This window comes from Artemia franciscana, chromosome 15 (assembly GCF_032884065.1).
Source record: "Artemia franciscana chromosome 15, ASM3288406v1, whole genome shotgun sequence".
NCBI classification, from domain to species: domain Eukaryota; kingdom Metazoa; phylum Arthropoda; class Branchiopoda; order Anostraca; family Artemiidae; genus Artemia; species Artemia franciscana.
The window spans coordinates 13,911,091-13,928,418 of record NC_088877.1 but is presented as its reverse complement, the minus strand read 5'-3'; the positions used below and the strand labels follow the sequence as shown (position 1 = coordinate 13,928,418).

Sequence of the window (17,328 nt, the reverse complement as noted above, 5' to 3'; positions counted from 1 at the left end):
TTGACACTGGTCAAAGTTTGTAACTTGCAGTCCCTCCCCCAGGGATTGTGGGGGAGTACATAATCCTCAAAGACATAGTTATTATGGTTTTCGACTATGCTGAACAAAATGGCTATCTCGAAATTTTGATCCGTTGACTTTGGGAAAAAAATGAGCGTGGGAGGGGGCCTAGATGCCCTCCAATTTTTTGGTCACTTAAAAGGAGCACTAGAACTTTTTATTTCCGTTAGAATGAGCCCTCTTGCGACATTCTAGGACCACTTGGTCGATACAATGACCCCAGGGAAAAAAAACAAAAAAAAACCAAATAAACACGCACCCGTGATTTGTCTTCTGGCAAAAAATACAAAATTCCACATTTTTTTAGATAGTAGCTTGACTTCTACAGTATGGTTCTCTGATACGCTGAATCTGATGGTTTCATTTTCGTTGAGATCCTACGACTTTTAGGGGGTGTTTCCCCCTATTTTCCTAAATAAGGCAAATTTTCTCAGGCTCGTAACTTTTGATAGGTAAGACTAAACTTGATGAAACTTATATATTTAAACTCAGCATTAAAATGCGATTCTTTTGATGTAGCTATTGATATCAAAATTCAATTTTTTAGAGTCTTGGTTACTATTGAGCCGGGTCGCTCCTTACTACAGTTCGTTACCACGAACTGTTTGAAAAAAAAAACTGTCGAATTTTTGAAACAGGGGATGAAGCAACGCCAAATTATTTGCCTTCCTCCGCTCCATTCACTTAATACAGTTTGCAGCTTGGCGGTCGACCCTCGCACAAGTTTTCACTTCCTTCAAGCCTTCAATCGTCTCAAATTTCTCCACACTTTCCCGGGCGGTGCGGACCTTCAGCCATCATACTTTTTAAACCCTCTTTTTACTCATATTGCTCGTTAAGGTTGGCAGGTCTACCCCTCAGCCCCCCTGCAAGGTGTAATTCTATTTCAAGTTTTCAGGATTTATGGTTCACGAATTTAATTCAAGCATTTCGTTGTTCTACTATTATCCTGCATTATGCTTCACAGAGAGAGCAAGAGAGGAAAAGAGAGAGAGAGCAGAAAAAATCGAAAGAAACTTTTTTTTTCAATAAAGAAATTTAGCTTAATTTCTTGAAATAAAAAAAATTTTGCAATATTTATCCTCTTCAAAATCAAGTCACTGCCAGAAGGGAAATAGAGTTTAGTTTTGGAAACCGCATTTTCAAGATCTCGTAACGTCAACTCGAAGTATATAGTATTCTAGAAACCTTTTTATCGCTTTGCCTTAGAAAATTGGAATATTATATAGCCTTGTCATCTTTAAATTGGCAAACGATGATAGAACAAATTGTTTTCTTTGCAATATTGAAGGTAAACAATGGCCATATCAAGGAGGCACACTCGTGCCTCTATAAAAAGGCGACACACGACAATGTTAAGCGATCTTCGGTTCCAGTGGTCGCAGACGGATGGGGAGGGATGCATTTCATAGCCCGAGCTCAAACTAAGAAACCTGCAAAATTTCATCCCCCTCCAACTTTTTCTTCATGGGGAAAATCTGGCCGAAAGTTTCGACCTGTCAACCCAAGCCCCCCTTTAACGTTGTCCGATCGGGCTGAAATTCACAAGTTAAGATCCCCTAGGGCCCAGGAGCTTATCCGCGAAATTTCAGCTTGATCCGATAACTCCTTCCCTGTTTTCCAGAAACCACGCATAGCCACTTAAAATTCATTTACTTTTTTTTCCTAGACGCCTACAGGTCACATCCGACATCGGATCTGGGTGTACGAAGACTCATTCGATGCGGAATTCTCCGAGTAAGTGCCCATGAAAGTTTCGTAGGAAAATCTTAACCCCCCGAAAGTTTCGACCCTCCAACCCCCCCCCCACCCCTTTTAACGTTGTCCGATTTGGCTGAAATTCACAAGTTAAGGTCCCCTACGGCCCAGGAGCTTATCCGCGAAATTTCAGCTTGATCCGATAACTCTTTCCCTGTTTTCCAGAAACCACCCATTAGCTATTTAATTAACGGATTTCTCTCCATAAGAGCCCATGTTAATTTGAAATTTTTAAAATCTATTGAGAAGTTATATTTACACACATGCAATTTATTAGCTCAGTTGGTAGAGCGTGAGACTTCTAATCCTCGGGTCAAGGGTTCAAGTCCCTTACGGGCGGTTTTTTTTCACAACATCAAAAAAATTTTGATAACACCTGGACAGCTTATCATTTGAGAGATAACAGAATATTAGCTTCTTATGAGCAAAAGAAACATTTCGGTCATTCTATCTATTTTTTTTCTATTTTATACAATGATTTAAAAACGGAGGGGGGGGGGGGTTCCTCTCCTAATTCCTGTACGAGGAGTACTCCTGTACGAGGAGTACAGGAATTATTAAATTACATCCACCATGGATTGTAGAAAAACGTACAGAAATAATATGAAAAAAACTTCGTTTTCTTAAAGAGTTAAAGAGGCTGCGTCCCAAAGTCGAACCTTAAAACGTACAGGAATTAGAAGAGGCAGTTGGGGGGCTGCCGCCCCCCAAACCCCTAGCTTTTAAAAACTCTTTTGTACAGGTTTTTTGTTTTTTTGCTAACCCCCCGCTCTTGGCTCGGAAAGGCCCTCTTTCAATTAACAAAAAATTGAAATGAATGAATAATGGAATAACTTCGAAAAATGTTAAACACAAGAGGACAGGAGAACCATTGCGCCGAAACTAGTAATTAGTAACAATGAAGTCCCCCACAAAAAAAAACCTGTCCAAAAGAGTCTTTAAAAGCTGGGGGTTTGGGGGGCGGCAGCCCCCCAACTGCCTCTTCTAATTCCTGTACGTTTTAAGGTTCGACTTTGGGACGCAGCCTCTTTAACTCTTTAAGAAAACGAAGTTTTTTTCATATTATTAATAATAGGGCTTGAGAAAATTGAGTGATAAAAACAAACCTATTGTAATAGTGGCTATTGATTTAAATTGACTATACTGACATTGCTGAATAAATTGGGTTTGGAGTGGGATAAAAATTTCTCCAAGAGAACGGTTTCATATTGGACCGTGGTCTTGGGGGTGGAAGACATTTTTAAGGAAGTATGGCCAAGTCAGACACAGCTTTTCTTTCTTTTCACCAAACAAGTTTGTTAGACCCTCAACATCTGCAAAAAGGACAAACTATAGAAAAGTTCCATCAATTTTAGGACTTCAGACCTTTTAGGGTTTTGAGGGTAGAGATTGACAGAATATAAAAGTCATTAGGAAAGGGTAGGAATTAAGCTTGAGGCTCCAATTTTTCAGGGGCATTGAAACCCGATATCTTAGGCAATTATAAAATTTAAACTTTGTAACGATTCGTGGTCCTTTTCATACATGTTATTATGCTCATTTCTTAGAGATTATTTTTTTAATTTCTATAATATCACAAATTTAGAGAGGATTTATACTTTTCCAATATTTTTCTCTTTGCCTTGTTATATATAACGGAAAATTTAAAAAAAAAATAGGGGAAAGATTTGATTGTAAAAGTGAAATCTAATGACAAGTTACGGTACAGAGTCCCTTTACCTTGGCATGTTCATTTTACTGAAATGACCTAATTTAGGTAATTGATCTAAAACTTAAAGATAACTATTTTATATGATTTTTTGTGTGTTCTCCCATGATTTAAGTCCACCAAAAAGGTATATTTTTTGATAATGGTTAATTTTGCTTGGAATTTATTAAGCGAACTGGAGAATAACTAACTCACTCCTGGTAATACAGGAGGTGGAGTTCTTCATCGGGAGTATGATTCTAATTGTGCTGGTGAACGATGTTTGAAAGCCACTTATAAGTTTCTTCCAGATCTGTGCCATGATGTAAGACCGAATGGGTTTTCTGTTGTTCCTTTGAATTGCCAGGGTATTGGCACTTCTTGTCAGCACTTGAAGAATCTCGCACGTTAAGCGGCAGGTTAAGCACGTTAAAGTTTGACTCTTTCTCTCAAATCTAATTTTTAAAACAGTAAAAAACTTCAACTCTACTTTCAAACAGTAAAAAAAAAAGACTCTTTCTCTCAACTCTACTTTTTAAAACAGTAAAAACTTTAGCGTAAAAAGCGGAGCGTTGAGAAAGGAACAGCCCCTTTCGCATACGGAGTAATTTCTGTTCAATTTAAGTTTTAATATCGCTCCTTACTTTCAATTTAAAAAACTGTTTTTTTTATTTAATTTCTGAACCTTTTGAATTAATGCATGTTTTGATTTTGGCTCTCCGCACCTGAATAATTAAAACGAAATTTGCATATTTTTTTTTTTTTTTTGATAAATGGCTTTCTCATAGTTTTGACCGGAAAATATTGCGAAAAAAGAAGCGGGGGAGGAGGCCTAGTTACCCTCCAATTTTTGGTTACTTAAAAAGGCAACTAGAACTTTTAATTTTTTACAAACGTTTTTGTTAGTAAAAATATACGTAATTTACGAATTAACTTGCATGACAAACTTCTATATTCGTATGTTTTTAGTACGTATATGTGGGGCTTCACCCCCTCATCAATACTTCGCTATTTACAGTAAAGTTTAAATTTTGTCCCAATTCCTTAAGAATAACCCCTGAATCACAAAGGCCGTAGAATAAATAGATGAAATTACAAAAAATACTTTAGCGTAAAGAGCGAGGTATTAGGAGGAGGTGAACTCCTCATATGTGTAATAATTTCTGTCCGTTTTAAGTTTTAATGGTGCCCCTTACTTTCAGTTGAAAAAACTTTTTCATATTTATTTTTTCATTTTTTTTTTAGTGCTAGAAAATCCTGCGCCCCCTTCGTGGAAATTGTCTTCCCCAAAAACAAATTCCTACATGAAAAGTTCCCCCCCATAACCTCCTAACCTCAAATCCTCCTCCCAACCAAAATAATCCACATGAAACCGTCTATACACTTCCCAATAGCCATTACTACATGTAAACACCGGTCAAAGTTTGTAAATTGCAGCCCCTCCCACGGGGACTGTGGGGGACTAAGTCGTCCCTAAAGACACAGTTAATAGGTTTTTCGACTATGTTGAATAAAATGGCTATCTCAGAATTTTGATCTAGTGACTTGGGAAAAAAATGAGCGTAGCAGAGGCCTAGGCCTAGGCACCCTCCAATTTTTTTGGTCACTTAAAAATGGCACTAGAACTTTTACTTCCCGTTGGAATGAGCCCCCTTGCAACGCTGTAGGACCACTGGATCGATACGATCACCCTTGGAAAAAAAATCTGTCTTCTGGCCAAAAATTCAAAATTCCACATTTTGTAGATAGGAGCTTGAAACTTTTACAGTAGGGTTCTCTGATGTGTTGAATCTGATGGTGTGATTTTTGTGAAGATTCTATAACTCTTAGTGTGTGTTTCCTCCTATTTTCTAAAGTAAGGCAAATTTTTCTCAGGCTTGTTACTTTTGATGGGTGAGACTAAATTTGATGAAACTTATATATTTAAAATCAGCATGAAAATGCGATTCTTTTGATGTAACTTTTAGTATCAAAATTTTGATACTAAAATATGTTTCATAGGGTTTTGGTTACTGTTAAGCCGGGTCGCTCCTTACTAAAGTTCGTTACCACGAACTGTTTGATGAGAAGTGTCAGCTTATTTGAAGCCAGTAAAATTGAGTGAAGTATCTGAAGTTACTAAAAATATGAGAAATGGTGCAACCATATCTGGCCTCATTACTCTAAAGGTTTTCTCTGGTGTTTACTCAGTGATCTGTATGAAATTCGTGTTTTTAATTTATGAGTGCTTCGAATTTGGAGTTTTTCCTCATTGTTTAAAAAAAAGCACAGGAGAAATCTTTGTTTAAGGTAAGTGACTCGGGAGACACAGACAATTACAGACCGATACAGCTACTTCTTGTTAAGTTCCTTGAATCAAGATCATTTTATCGTTCTACTCAATTTGGCTTTAGGAAAACGATGTCAACCGACCAAGCTATTTTTATTTTAACGTAGATTTTTAACGATGCGTTGGACTGTGGTCTGAAAGTTGTGTCAGTATTCTTAGATATCAAGTTCAAGGCTTTTGACTGCTTGAAATTTGATATATTGATAAAAAGTTGGAGAATTGTGGTATTGGGGATAATTTATTGCAATTATTATGTTCTTTTCTGAATAAACGGACCAAGTGTGTAAAAATAGGGGATGTTAAATCAAGTGACAAAAGTGTAATATGTGACATTCCTCGAGCATCAGTTCTGGGCCCCTTATCGCTTTTTATCTATATAAATGGTTTGGATAAATGCTTGGTAAGCTGTGGTCAGTTAACTAGTAAAGTATCTAAGGTTAAGACTGTTTTATCGAGCTTCGCAGATGAAACCCATAACACGGTGGCTGCTAGGATAGAAAAGGAGATGCTAAATTTTTAGAAAAGTGGTATGCTATACATTGAAAATGGACGATCCTAAATTAACTAAAGAAGAGCCACAAGAAAAGCTCCTTGATGACATATTGTAGATGTCCTAATTATTATCCTTGGATTGAGCGGATTCAGTTAAGCGGAAACATCCTCTGATGTGCCAAATCAGTGTTTCTTGGAGTTGTGGCACTGGACGAGTGCCTCAGCCTTAAGAATCATATCCCTCACATTTCTGTCAAGTTTGCTCGTAGCATTGGAATGATAAGAAAACTTAAGCATGTTTTCCCGGATAATATCTTAAGGACGCTTTATTTCTCTCTTGTGAATACACAGCTAGTATCCTATATTACTGTGTGGTCTTCTACGTTCACTGTTGACCTTCATCCATTGAGAGTGCTACAAAATGACGGGCGTAGATAAACGTTCTTCAGTGAGGTCCAAGTATATTTAACTTAATACATTCCCCATTTTTGGTCTAGCGAGATTTATAATGGTCTATTTATATTTAAGTACCAAAATGATTTTTTGTCAAAGTATTTCAGTGGGCCATTTTTTTACCGTTTTCAAGTATTAACGAGCCTAATACAAAAAGTTCAAGTCAATACAGGAATCCTAGAGTAGTTACTACACGATCAAAGTGTTCTTTGCACCACGTTCGTCCTAGTTCCTCGAATACTTTGCCATATAATATTGTACAGGAAACTAACCCGAGTAAGTTCCGAAGTTTGCTGAAAGACCATTGTCTCAGGGTTTATAAGAAGTTCAGGTAAGGAGTTCTCTGGTTTCCTTATTTATTAAGTTATTGAAATTGTTTGATGGATTGATGATGGGAGGTACCTCATGGTTTTTCATTTGATTTTTTTTTTTGTCGTTTCTTGTTTTGTTTTCTTGTGTTTAATTGACGTTATATTTCAAAAGTTAATTTATATATAGGCCTAGTGGGGTGACTATTTACCTAAACAAGATTTGCTTCAGGTTTTGTAATGTTTATTGACGATAAATAAACCCTTTCTAAAATAAAAAGGTTTAAAGACATTCAAACAGAGTATAGAAATAATTCTCCGGGGATGACATAAAGTGGCAAAGCCAGGGGTTGGGAGCAAAATTATGTGAATGAAGCCTCATAGACTGATTCAGTTGAAAACGCAAACATCTCACACCTTTTTGAATCATGTCATGACTTGTAATCTGTAAACTGTGGGACCCCATATCCCACCAGTTTATATTTTGTAATGACAAGATTACAGCATATAATTTGCAAACATAAAAATTCATAGACTTACGCTAAGACTAACTGAAACTCAAACTTAATCACATTCACTCACACTTCTTGTCACTCAGATTTACGCTCACTTACCCTCTCATGCTTAAATAGCGTTCACATTAGCTAGAAAGAAAGGCATAATCACAGCTATCAAGTCATCCAGTCAAGTGTACACACGTATCATAGGTTAGAAAATGAATTCTTTATATTGATTACAGTTGAATACAATGTGTATGAAGATATGTGCCATGTTGTAATGTTTTGTAAAAGTTTGATGTGCAGTGTGAAATATTAAGAAGAAAAGTTGTGACGCACTTTTATGTTCGTCTTAAGTCTTAATGTCGCTCCTTACTTTCAGTTGAAAAACTTTTTTTTTTATTATTAATCCTACTGAGAACCAATAAACTATTCAGAGCCTAATTTGACTCTGTTGAAGAACAAGCGGCAGAAAACATAACATTTATTGATTAAATCAATGAATTTTAATTAATTAATGAATTAATCAATGTTGATTTAATCATCTAACCATCCAATCTTACATTACATTTTTCATATTGGTTTCTAAAAAATGAGTTTAAATCAGCTGTTTTAATTTTCATACTCGCAAGCTTTGATCGTGGACAGGCATGTAATTATTCAATATAGCAATGAAAAGCGAAAAATGAAATGAAAGCGAAAAGCGAAAAAGTTTCGAACTTCTCAGGTGTCTCTTGGATATTTGTGATTCAAAATGATTCCTATTAAAACAAAATAGAAGCAAAGAGTGACAATAAAACTAATATGAACAAAAATTTTTCCTGTATAAAGAGGCAGCTGCCCTTTAAACCGCCTAAACTACGGTCCTTCGAGAATGATAATCACCCTTTAAAATAGTACACCACTTCAAAAAAATATAAGGGAAAGTTATCTCTGATTGGCCAAAATGTTTAAAAATTTCATGAATTGGCATCCTGGCGACCAAAAATAGAAAATAAAAATAAACTTTGCATTTTGTAGTTCAAGGCTTGAAACATCAGCCTTATTGTTTTGAAACATGTTGAATTTAATGGAATTTTGTACTGCTGGAGGAACACTTGGTTTTGTCCTTTTTTTGCTATTGGTTTTTTCCCAATGGTGATGATTCCAATTGATTGCAAGAAATTCTGAAGGGCCTAACCTCTGCATTTTTAACAAAAATCATGAACCTCTGGCTGGATAGATGAATATGATGTTGCATTTTTGAATGCTGCCAATAATTCTTGCTTCTGGGAAAATAGGATGGTTCTTGATTACCCTTGAGCCATAGCCTAGAGTGTCTGAGCTAAATTTAAGTTAAATAGTCTATATAAAAGAGGGATATTTAAGGGGTTCTATCAAGATTTCATTTATTTGAACTATGTTTCTGCTTCCGATTGAATAGCTCCGTTTAAGCAAGCAGGGAAAACATGAAGTAGCTTCAAATTGAAGTCAGATTGAAACTTGAAAGTGCCTAAAATTTGTTGCAGTTCCCTGCCTTCATCTTCAAACTATTTTCATAGGATAATAAGTAGCAAAAATCTAGAAAAACGTAAGTAGTTTTTTCGCACGGGTCTTAAATAACTGCCATCTACATTTACGATAAATTTATATTTGTAAGTTCGGTTGGTTTGCCATTTTATCCAGCTTTTTTATCCTAAACTGGTATAGTTTGCCAGTGCTAAGGAAATTGGAGTTTACCCTTTACGCCTTTTTAGTGGTGATATTAGAAAGTTGGCCCTCGCTAGCAATCAACTTTTGAAATAAGAAAGGCGTAATTTCTTTTATCGCTGGTCGCTAACCATCGAAGAGCCGATGAAAGTTTGCTCAACGGTTTTTTTTTAAATAATTTGTTTGTAAAATTCGCTTTTGTGAAAGCTTTGAGGGCTGACAACTTCATTGCTATGGTTTCATTGCTATGGTTTGCATCAGGAAAATAACAACAGAATCAGATAATGACAGCATTAAACCTAATTCAGTCCTGATCCACTAAAAGAAGCAAGGTAAGTCAAGATTGGTCTTGAGGCACCAATCTGACTTCTGGCACCTCAATTTGCCAATAACCTCTTCAGCACCTTCTTCCCCTCCTCACATCAATTTTTAGAAGAAAAATTAGGCACATTTCATCTTCTTTAATAGAAAATGTGCAATGATTTTCAATATGTACGAATTAAGGCCCAAAATGCGCCTACTACAGCTCGAAGAAATTTCTTTCCCCTTCCAACTTCTTAGAATAAAGTTCATTTTGAGCCCTGTCTTAAGTTGAATTATACGAAAATTGTACATCTGCATGGTGGAAGGAACAAGCTCGGTTCATGGTCCTTTCAACACCACCCCAACCACAAAATGTTCAGAAGTTTGTGACAGAAGTGCCTTGGGCCAGTAGGACATAAAAATGACGATTTTCAAAGGCATACTCCTTTTTTGCGACCTTTGCAAAAAAGGGATTAGATCCACTTGAAACATATGAATGAAACATGGGTCAAGGGGAAAGACGAAATGAATTTGCAGAGGTACATGACATTTATGAGCCCACATAACTTCCACACAAAAATATCTTGAATTACTTGAAATTTGGAAGGCAGGTACCAAAAAATACGGAAATTTTAATCAGCCCATTATAGACCAATTACCTACACAGCCAATGTCCTAGTAGGCTTCACACTCTAAATTTTTGAAAATTTTCTCCTTTATCGCAGAGACTCAATTGTCAATAAGAATGGAGAAGCATGCTCACCTTCAGGGATGACGAGTTACATATTTGTTCTTATTATTATACCTTTTATTCTTTAATGTTGTTCTACCTTTAATATTATTAGAATACAAAGCAATGACAAAGTTTTGTACTTATTGGTAAAACTTTTGGTTCTTAACGTTAAATACGTCGAAAACTAATAATAGCTAATATGTATGGAGCCAAAGTATTGACGCCTTAGCTTATACATTCTACATTTTCAGAAATCATAATGTAAATTCGGCTAGGTTTTGGAGTAAGGTAACACAGCATTAACTATATCTATATTATGTTATTAAGTAAGGTAACAGCATTAAGGTATCACTGACCAAGGCATGAACCAGAGAATAAAGTTTGTTTTTCAAGAGAGCCTTCTTGCTTTGAGAATATCTTTAAATGAACTTCTGTTTTTGGGGGGTATACAATTTTAAAAATATTTGAGGGGTTAACCCTCTAGCATACCACTCGGCCATTGATCTTGTATTTGATTCGTTGGTTTTAAGATCTTTTTATTCTGAGAGCTTTAAAGCAAATCTTATTTTGTGAACCTCCTAAGCCACGAAACCATTCTCTAATCATGCTTTAGATCCCGCAGATCATATCAATCAAAATTAGGCTTTTTGTAAATGCAGTTTTCAGAAGAAGCTAAAAGGCTCTCCCCCTATACTCCAACTTTAAGGTAACGAAATACTTCGAGTGCCTAGATGTCTCGAAAGGTTGCCTTTGGAAAGTAAGTAATATCACTCACTGGAAACGGTGGTCACTGGACGTACATTTTATATTCACTGAAATACTATTTAAAAGTGTCCTATGCGATTGTAGGCATAAACCGCTCAAAGACGAAACCTTTCCTTCTCTTTTTAATAGTAGCCCCTTCAAGGTGAAATTGTGACTGCGTTCTTGCCTCAAAGCAAGTCATAATCAGATCAAATGACTTAAAATCTATTCCCATATCGACCATTAAAGGTAGAAGCACTTCAGACATTAAACTTCTTTCAAGACACAGCTTTCAGAAAATAGTTTCATTAGGCATAATATAATTAATTTCTACACAATATCATACACATGGATAAGGACTTCAAGGTTTCGTCACTACCATGACAGCATCTAATTTTGCACAGCATAAAATGTCAAGGAATTGCAATTAGATCGAAATATAACAGTAAATTATAGAAACAAAAAAAAGATATTGAATTGTATCTAGGCAGCAGGAAATCACGAGTCTATAGGACTGGGAAAGAATGGGAACACCAATTGTGATGCTTAGGAACGAGGAAAATGGAGAAAAAATGGAAAAAAGAATGAGAATACCAATTACGGTATTTTGGAAAAAGGGAAATGGAAAAAAGACTGGGAATAATAATTCTGGTACAGACTAAAATACATGAGAAAATGTGGTAAGAAAAAAATCATTTAGCCTCAGGTACAAAATTAAACAGAAAGAAACATGTCTTTTCAAACGGATTAAAAAGCGACATTGAAACTCAATAGGCAAAATCAATGCTGTATACGAGTCTGGCTGCTTCCTTCTATGCCCAATATACTTCATGCTAAATTTTAAGTAGTGTTTAACTGATATAATGTTAGAATGAGAGAAAATACAGTCACAGAGTAAAATTACAGCAATAACAAGTGTTTTTGCCCATTACTGTTAAAGCACTTGAACTGAAAATACACTTGACACTGAAATACGACAAAGAATATTGGCAAGCTCACTTCTAAGCCTGGTACGTGCAATATGTTCAGATATGTGTTCATAGTCGATGACGGTTTAGTTCCTTTTTTTGGTGGGGTGAATCCAATTCTTCTGTGGATAGAGCCATCTATGGGACTGCAGTTATATATTGAGACTATTTTGCGATCGGGGGTACCAATCCATGTGCTGTCTCAGCAGTTGAATCTTCAGTCAAGGACACACACAGGGTTGCCATCCCTAGTGATTTACCACTATTTCTAATGATATTTTATGTTGCCTAGTGATTTCTCTTCAAGCTAGTGATTAATAGCGAATTTGTTATAAAACAAGCGATTTTTTCCTAAATCCAGTGATTTTTCACGATATAACGCGTAGATTCATGATTCAATCAAATAAATCATACAATTTACAAAAAAGCTAATTAATAAAAAAAGCACAAAATAGTGATTCACTATAGTTCCTAATATGTTTCAGATTAGCATTTATACAAATCTACCACCTTTGAAACTTCCGATTTCTCATCATATGTCCATATCAGATATAGAGCCCAGAGTGTTATCATCAAGATAATAGGCGAACCTAGTTAATCGCGAAACTGAAAAAATGTTCTATACTTCCTATTTAACAATTTTGCTCGGATAGAGTTTTTGTCTTCATATTTATGGTTTTTTTCTCTGCAATCTATCAGTTCTAAATTAGATATTTTTTTTTTGTTGTTAAAGCCTTTGAAAGTGGAGTGAATGGTGCATATGAATACATCCTCTATATCTGCAAATAGAACAGAAATGGAGTCATTGAAAAATAAGAAGGTATGTATACATTAAACATAATTGTCTATATGAAAAAAGAAATCGTTGGAAAAGAAAATAGAACCTAATGCTTTTTATAATAGGTTTGTAAAATAACTCGGTAGATTAAATCGATTTCAGTTTGATGATTGAAGTCGATTGGGAGTAAGAGAAGAGTATATACTCTGGGAATTATCTAATGATTTTAATCTTTACTTCTAATATCTAAACGAAACTTAATTAATTCTCCAAGTTTTCTTATTTGTAACTGAAACAGCTAATAAGCGCAGATAACGTCCTACTCTTTATATTTTTGATTTATATGCTAACTTATCAAACTGTTTGTGGTAAAGAACTGTAAAAATGGAGCTACATGGATCCATAGTAACCGAAACCCTAGAATCGGAATTTTGATATCAATCGATATATCATCGGCTTATTATGTTGATTCCAAATATATAAGATTCATTAAGCTTAGTTTTACCCATAACAGACTATCAAACTGTGAAAGCTTGCCTGATTTTTGAAAGAGGGAGGAAACAATCACTAAAAGTCAAAGAATTTTAATTAAAATCATACCATTAGCTTCGGCGTATCAGAGAAGGTGTTGAATTTGCTTAATTTGCCAGATGAAAAAATCACAAATACGTGTTAATTTGTTATGACTTTTTCCGGGGGCGGTTATATCGAACCAACGGCCCTAAAACATCGGGAGAGGGCTCATTTGAACCTTACCTTACACCTTAGAACATCCTTGTCATTACATTTGGTGTTCATATGTGAATCGCTAGTTGTCATGCCTTTTGTTTTATTGGTGTTGATATTGAGTCCAAAATCTTCTACTTTTTGTTGAACGCTAGTGAGCACCGCTTGAAGCCGTGATTTGTAGGTTTTGAGGATAGCAATATCATCAGCAAAATCTAGGTCGCTCAGCAGGCGACTTTTTAGGCGTAGCCCAGTTGAGTCGACGCTCCTCAGTACGAACTCGATTGCGAATGCAAAGAGAAGCGGGAATAGCACGCACCCTTGTTTTTCCCCGGAGGGGATGGGAAATTTATATATAAATATTATATTTATATATAATTATATTTATATATAACATATTTATATATTTATTTATATATAAATATACCATAGTGGCGAAGGAGCTTCCAGAGAGACTGGTGGTCTAATGAGTCGAACGCTTTTTCAAAGTCTATGAAGATCATGTATAGTTTATTGTGCCATTAGCATCTCTCCTCCGTGAGCGTTCGCAGGGTGAATATCATGTCTCTGCAAGAGCGGTTTGGGCGGAAGCCATGCTGTTCATCATGCAGGTATTCATCTAGGTGACAATGCATTCGGGACAGAATAATGTGGGAGAACAGTATGCCAGGAATCGAGAGCAGGCTGATGCCTCGCCAGTTGTAACAGAGCGTTGCATCGCCCTTCTTGAAGAGATTCACAAGCGTACCTTGGTGCCATTTCGAGGGTAATTTTGCTGTTGTCCAGATGGTTCCGAAGAAGTCTTTTCAGTAGGTGACACAGGTGTCAATTTCTGTTCATGCTCATTTGAACGGAAATTAAAATTTCTGGTGTTCCTTTTATTTGACAAAAAAGATTGGACGACTACTAGCCTCCCTCCTCCGTCCCTTTTTTCCCCAACACATATTCAATCATAAGTTTGAGATAGACATTTTGTTTTGCATAGTTAAAACGTTCCAAAACCATACCTTTAGATTTAGCATGACCCACACAGCCGCTGAAAATAGGTATGGGGATGAAAATATGCTAAAGGTAATTTGCGAAGGATAATAAGGATGATGTACAATCTACGGAAACCAGTTTCATAACCACAAAGACGAATACAAGGTGACAGAATGCATTGAACCTGTATATCTTGGGCCATATATTTACATATTTTAGGGGTGGTGTAACATTAGGTTGGGTTACTTTACCCCCACACCCCCTTAATGTGCAAATACATAGTCATACTTACATTTATTATAGACTAAAGTACTGTATTTTCATCATGTTTTGCCATATTTCATTAGAATTAACATAACTTTACTTCTTGGGTGTGTTCCGTTTAATTAATAACTGCATTTTTTTTATTAAAGAAACAATAATACCGATGCTTATCGAAATTTGTGAATGGCGGGACACATTTTTTCCATGAAAATGCAAAGAGGCCATTGTCAAAATTATCACTGGTGTCCCACTAATAATACTAACTCAACTAGAGTAAAAAGAAAATAGTTTCTATATTTTCTGGGGGGAACTGGGTTTAAAATCGACAAGGAAAAAAATCAAGAAGGAAAAGTAAATTTTTCGGTTAGATCGCCGAAAACCAATTTTCAGTGATCGGGGTATAAGCCAAGGGTACCAATTCAGGAAAATACAGGGAGGGAGCAAATAATTTTGAAATATTCTCTGCGTAAAGATATAAAAAGGCATTTTTTTAAATGCCCTGTATTTTCCTGGTACCAATTCAGGAAAATACAGGGAGGGAGCAAATAATTTTGAAATATTCTCTGCGTAAAGATATAAAAAGGCATTTTTTTAAATTTCAAGGGCAATCTTCACTTGAGAAAAAACAAAATGTCAATCTAAAGGTATTTTTCCACAACAAGAGGCGTAATTTTACCCTCTTCCTATAGTGCACTTGTATAGACCATGGAAAAGAAACAAAACAATTATTAACTACAATGATAAAGAGTATTATAGTTCTCGGGATTTCTAGTCAATAATCTATTGATTTATGTGCTGATTTAGTTTTTTTTTCAAGAATCTAGTGTTTTTTCACCAGGTGGCAACTCTGGAAACACAAGATATTGATATTAAATTTGAACCCTTAAGCAGACATTTTATTGGGCAAATGTTCAAGCACACGATATTCAAGACTTGTCTTTGTGATTAAATGTACGTTTGCCTATTTTCCAAAGAGGTTGCACTTGACAAATTGCTTGTCCGTCAGGCTGGTCGTCTCACTCCAGGTATAAAGCTGTATTCATATTTGAAATATCCTTTTATAGGAACGAGCAATTACGACGTCTCATTTTCTTCTTCCATGAGGCTGCCTTAGGTGTCGTATGGCTGCTGCATTTGGGATCCCTTTTTCAGACACAAATAGCACATGATCAGATGCTCTTTCTCTTTCAGTTGATCAATATTTGTGTGTCGGGAGCAACAATTTGGTTTGTTCACTTGTTTTTGTTTTCCCAAGTTTATTTAATTTGTTGCAAATAACCGGTAAGGGTGTAACCTCTATAACGCCTCATAGCCCCTTCGTATAATCCTCCCACTCTACTTGTCAATTCTTCTTTTAGCAGGAAGGTAGACTAGACATATTGCGTAATTTTCGGAGTAAAATCCTTGTTTGAAGCGGGATAGGGCAAGCATTTTCAATTTGTAGCACAAGGAGATATAAAGAGGAACTGCTTTTTCCACCCTGACCAATTTGTCCACTCTGACTTTTTTCCACCCTGACCAATCTAAAAAACCAACATATATTTCTAACGATATAGCTTTTGCGTAATAGAAAATCACCAGGAATTAAATTAAATAAAACCTTAACGAAAAGCAGCATTATATAAACAAAAGGATTATTTCACAAAAGATTAATTATTTTTTCATTTGTTTTGATGACCTTATTGTCAATTGCTTCTATCAAACAGTTCGTAGTAACGAACTGTAGTAAGGAGCGACCCGGCTCAATAGTAACCGAAACTCTAAAAAACGGAAATTTTATATCAATGGTTACATCAAAAGAATCATATTTTATGCTGATTTTAAATATATATGTTTCATCAAGTTTAGTTTTACCAATCAAAAGTTACGAGGCCGAGAATATTTGCCTTATTTTAGAGAATAGGGAAAAAACACGCCTTAAAAGTCATGAAATCTTAACGAATATCACACGATCAAATTCAGCATATCGGAAAACCCTACTGTTAAAGTTTCAAGCTTCTTTCTCCAAAAATGTAGAATTTCGTATTTTTTGCCAGAAGTCAGATCACGGATGCGTGTTTATTTTTTTTTTCCAGGGGTGATCGTATCACCCCAGTGATCCTAGAATGTTGCAAAATGGCTCATTACAACGAAAACTCGAAGTTCTAGTGCCCTTTTTAAGTTACCCAAAAATTGGAGGGCACCTAGGCTCCCTCACACGCACATTTTTTTCCCCAAAGTCACCGGATAAAAATTTAGAGATAACCATTCTGTTCAACCTAGTCGAAAACCTAATAACTATGTCCTTGTGGATGACTTAATCCCCCAGAGTCCCCGGGGGAGGGGCTGCAAGTTACAAACTTTGACCATTGTTTACATATAGTGATGGTTATTATGAAGTATACAGACGTTTTCAGGGAAACTTTTTCACGTTGTAGTGGGAGTGGATCGGGGTCAGGGGTTACGTGGGAGGATCTTTCCATGAGGAATTTATCCTGAGAAAAGAGAATTTCCATGAAGGGGGCGCAGGATTTTCTAGTATTATTTAAAAAAAAAAATAAGAAACTAAATAAAACAAA

At 35.9% G+C, this 17,328-nt stretch overlaps 1 long non-coding RNA gene across 1 annotated transcript in view; it reads left to right on the top strand.

The window, feature by feature from the left end:
• Positions 1-1,247: 1,247 nt before the first annotated feature.
• LOC136036082 (uncharacterized) overlaps positions 1,248-17,328 on the top strand; it is a 28,824-nt gene continuing 12,743 nt past the window's right edge. Inside the window, exons 1-2 of the long non-coding RNA XR_010619630.1 lie at positions 1,248-1,351; positions 12,755-12,841. This is a non-coding gene — a long non-coding RNA (uncharacterized LOC136036082). The remainder of the gene's footprint in view (positions 1,352-12,754; positions 12,842-17,328) is intronic.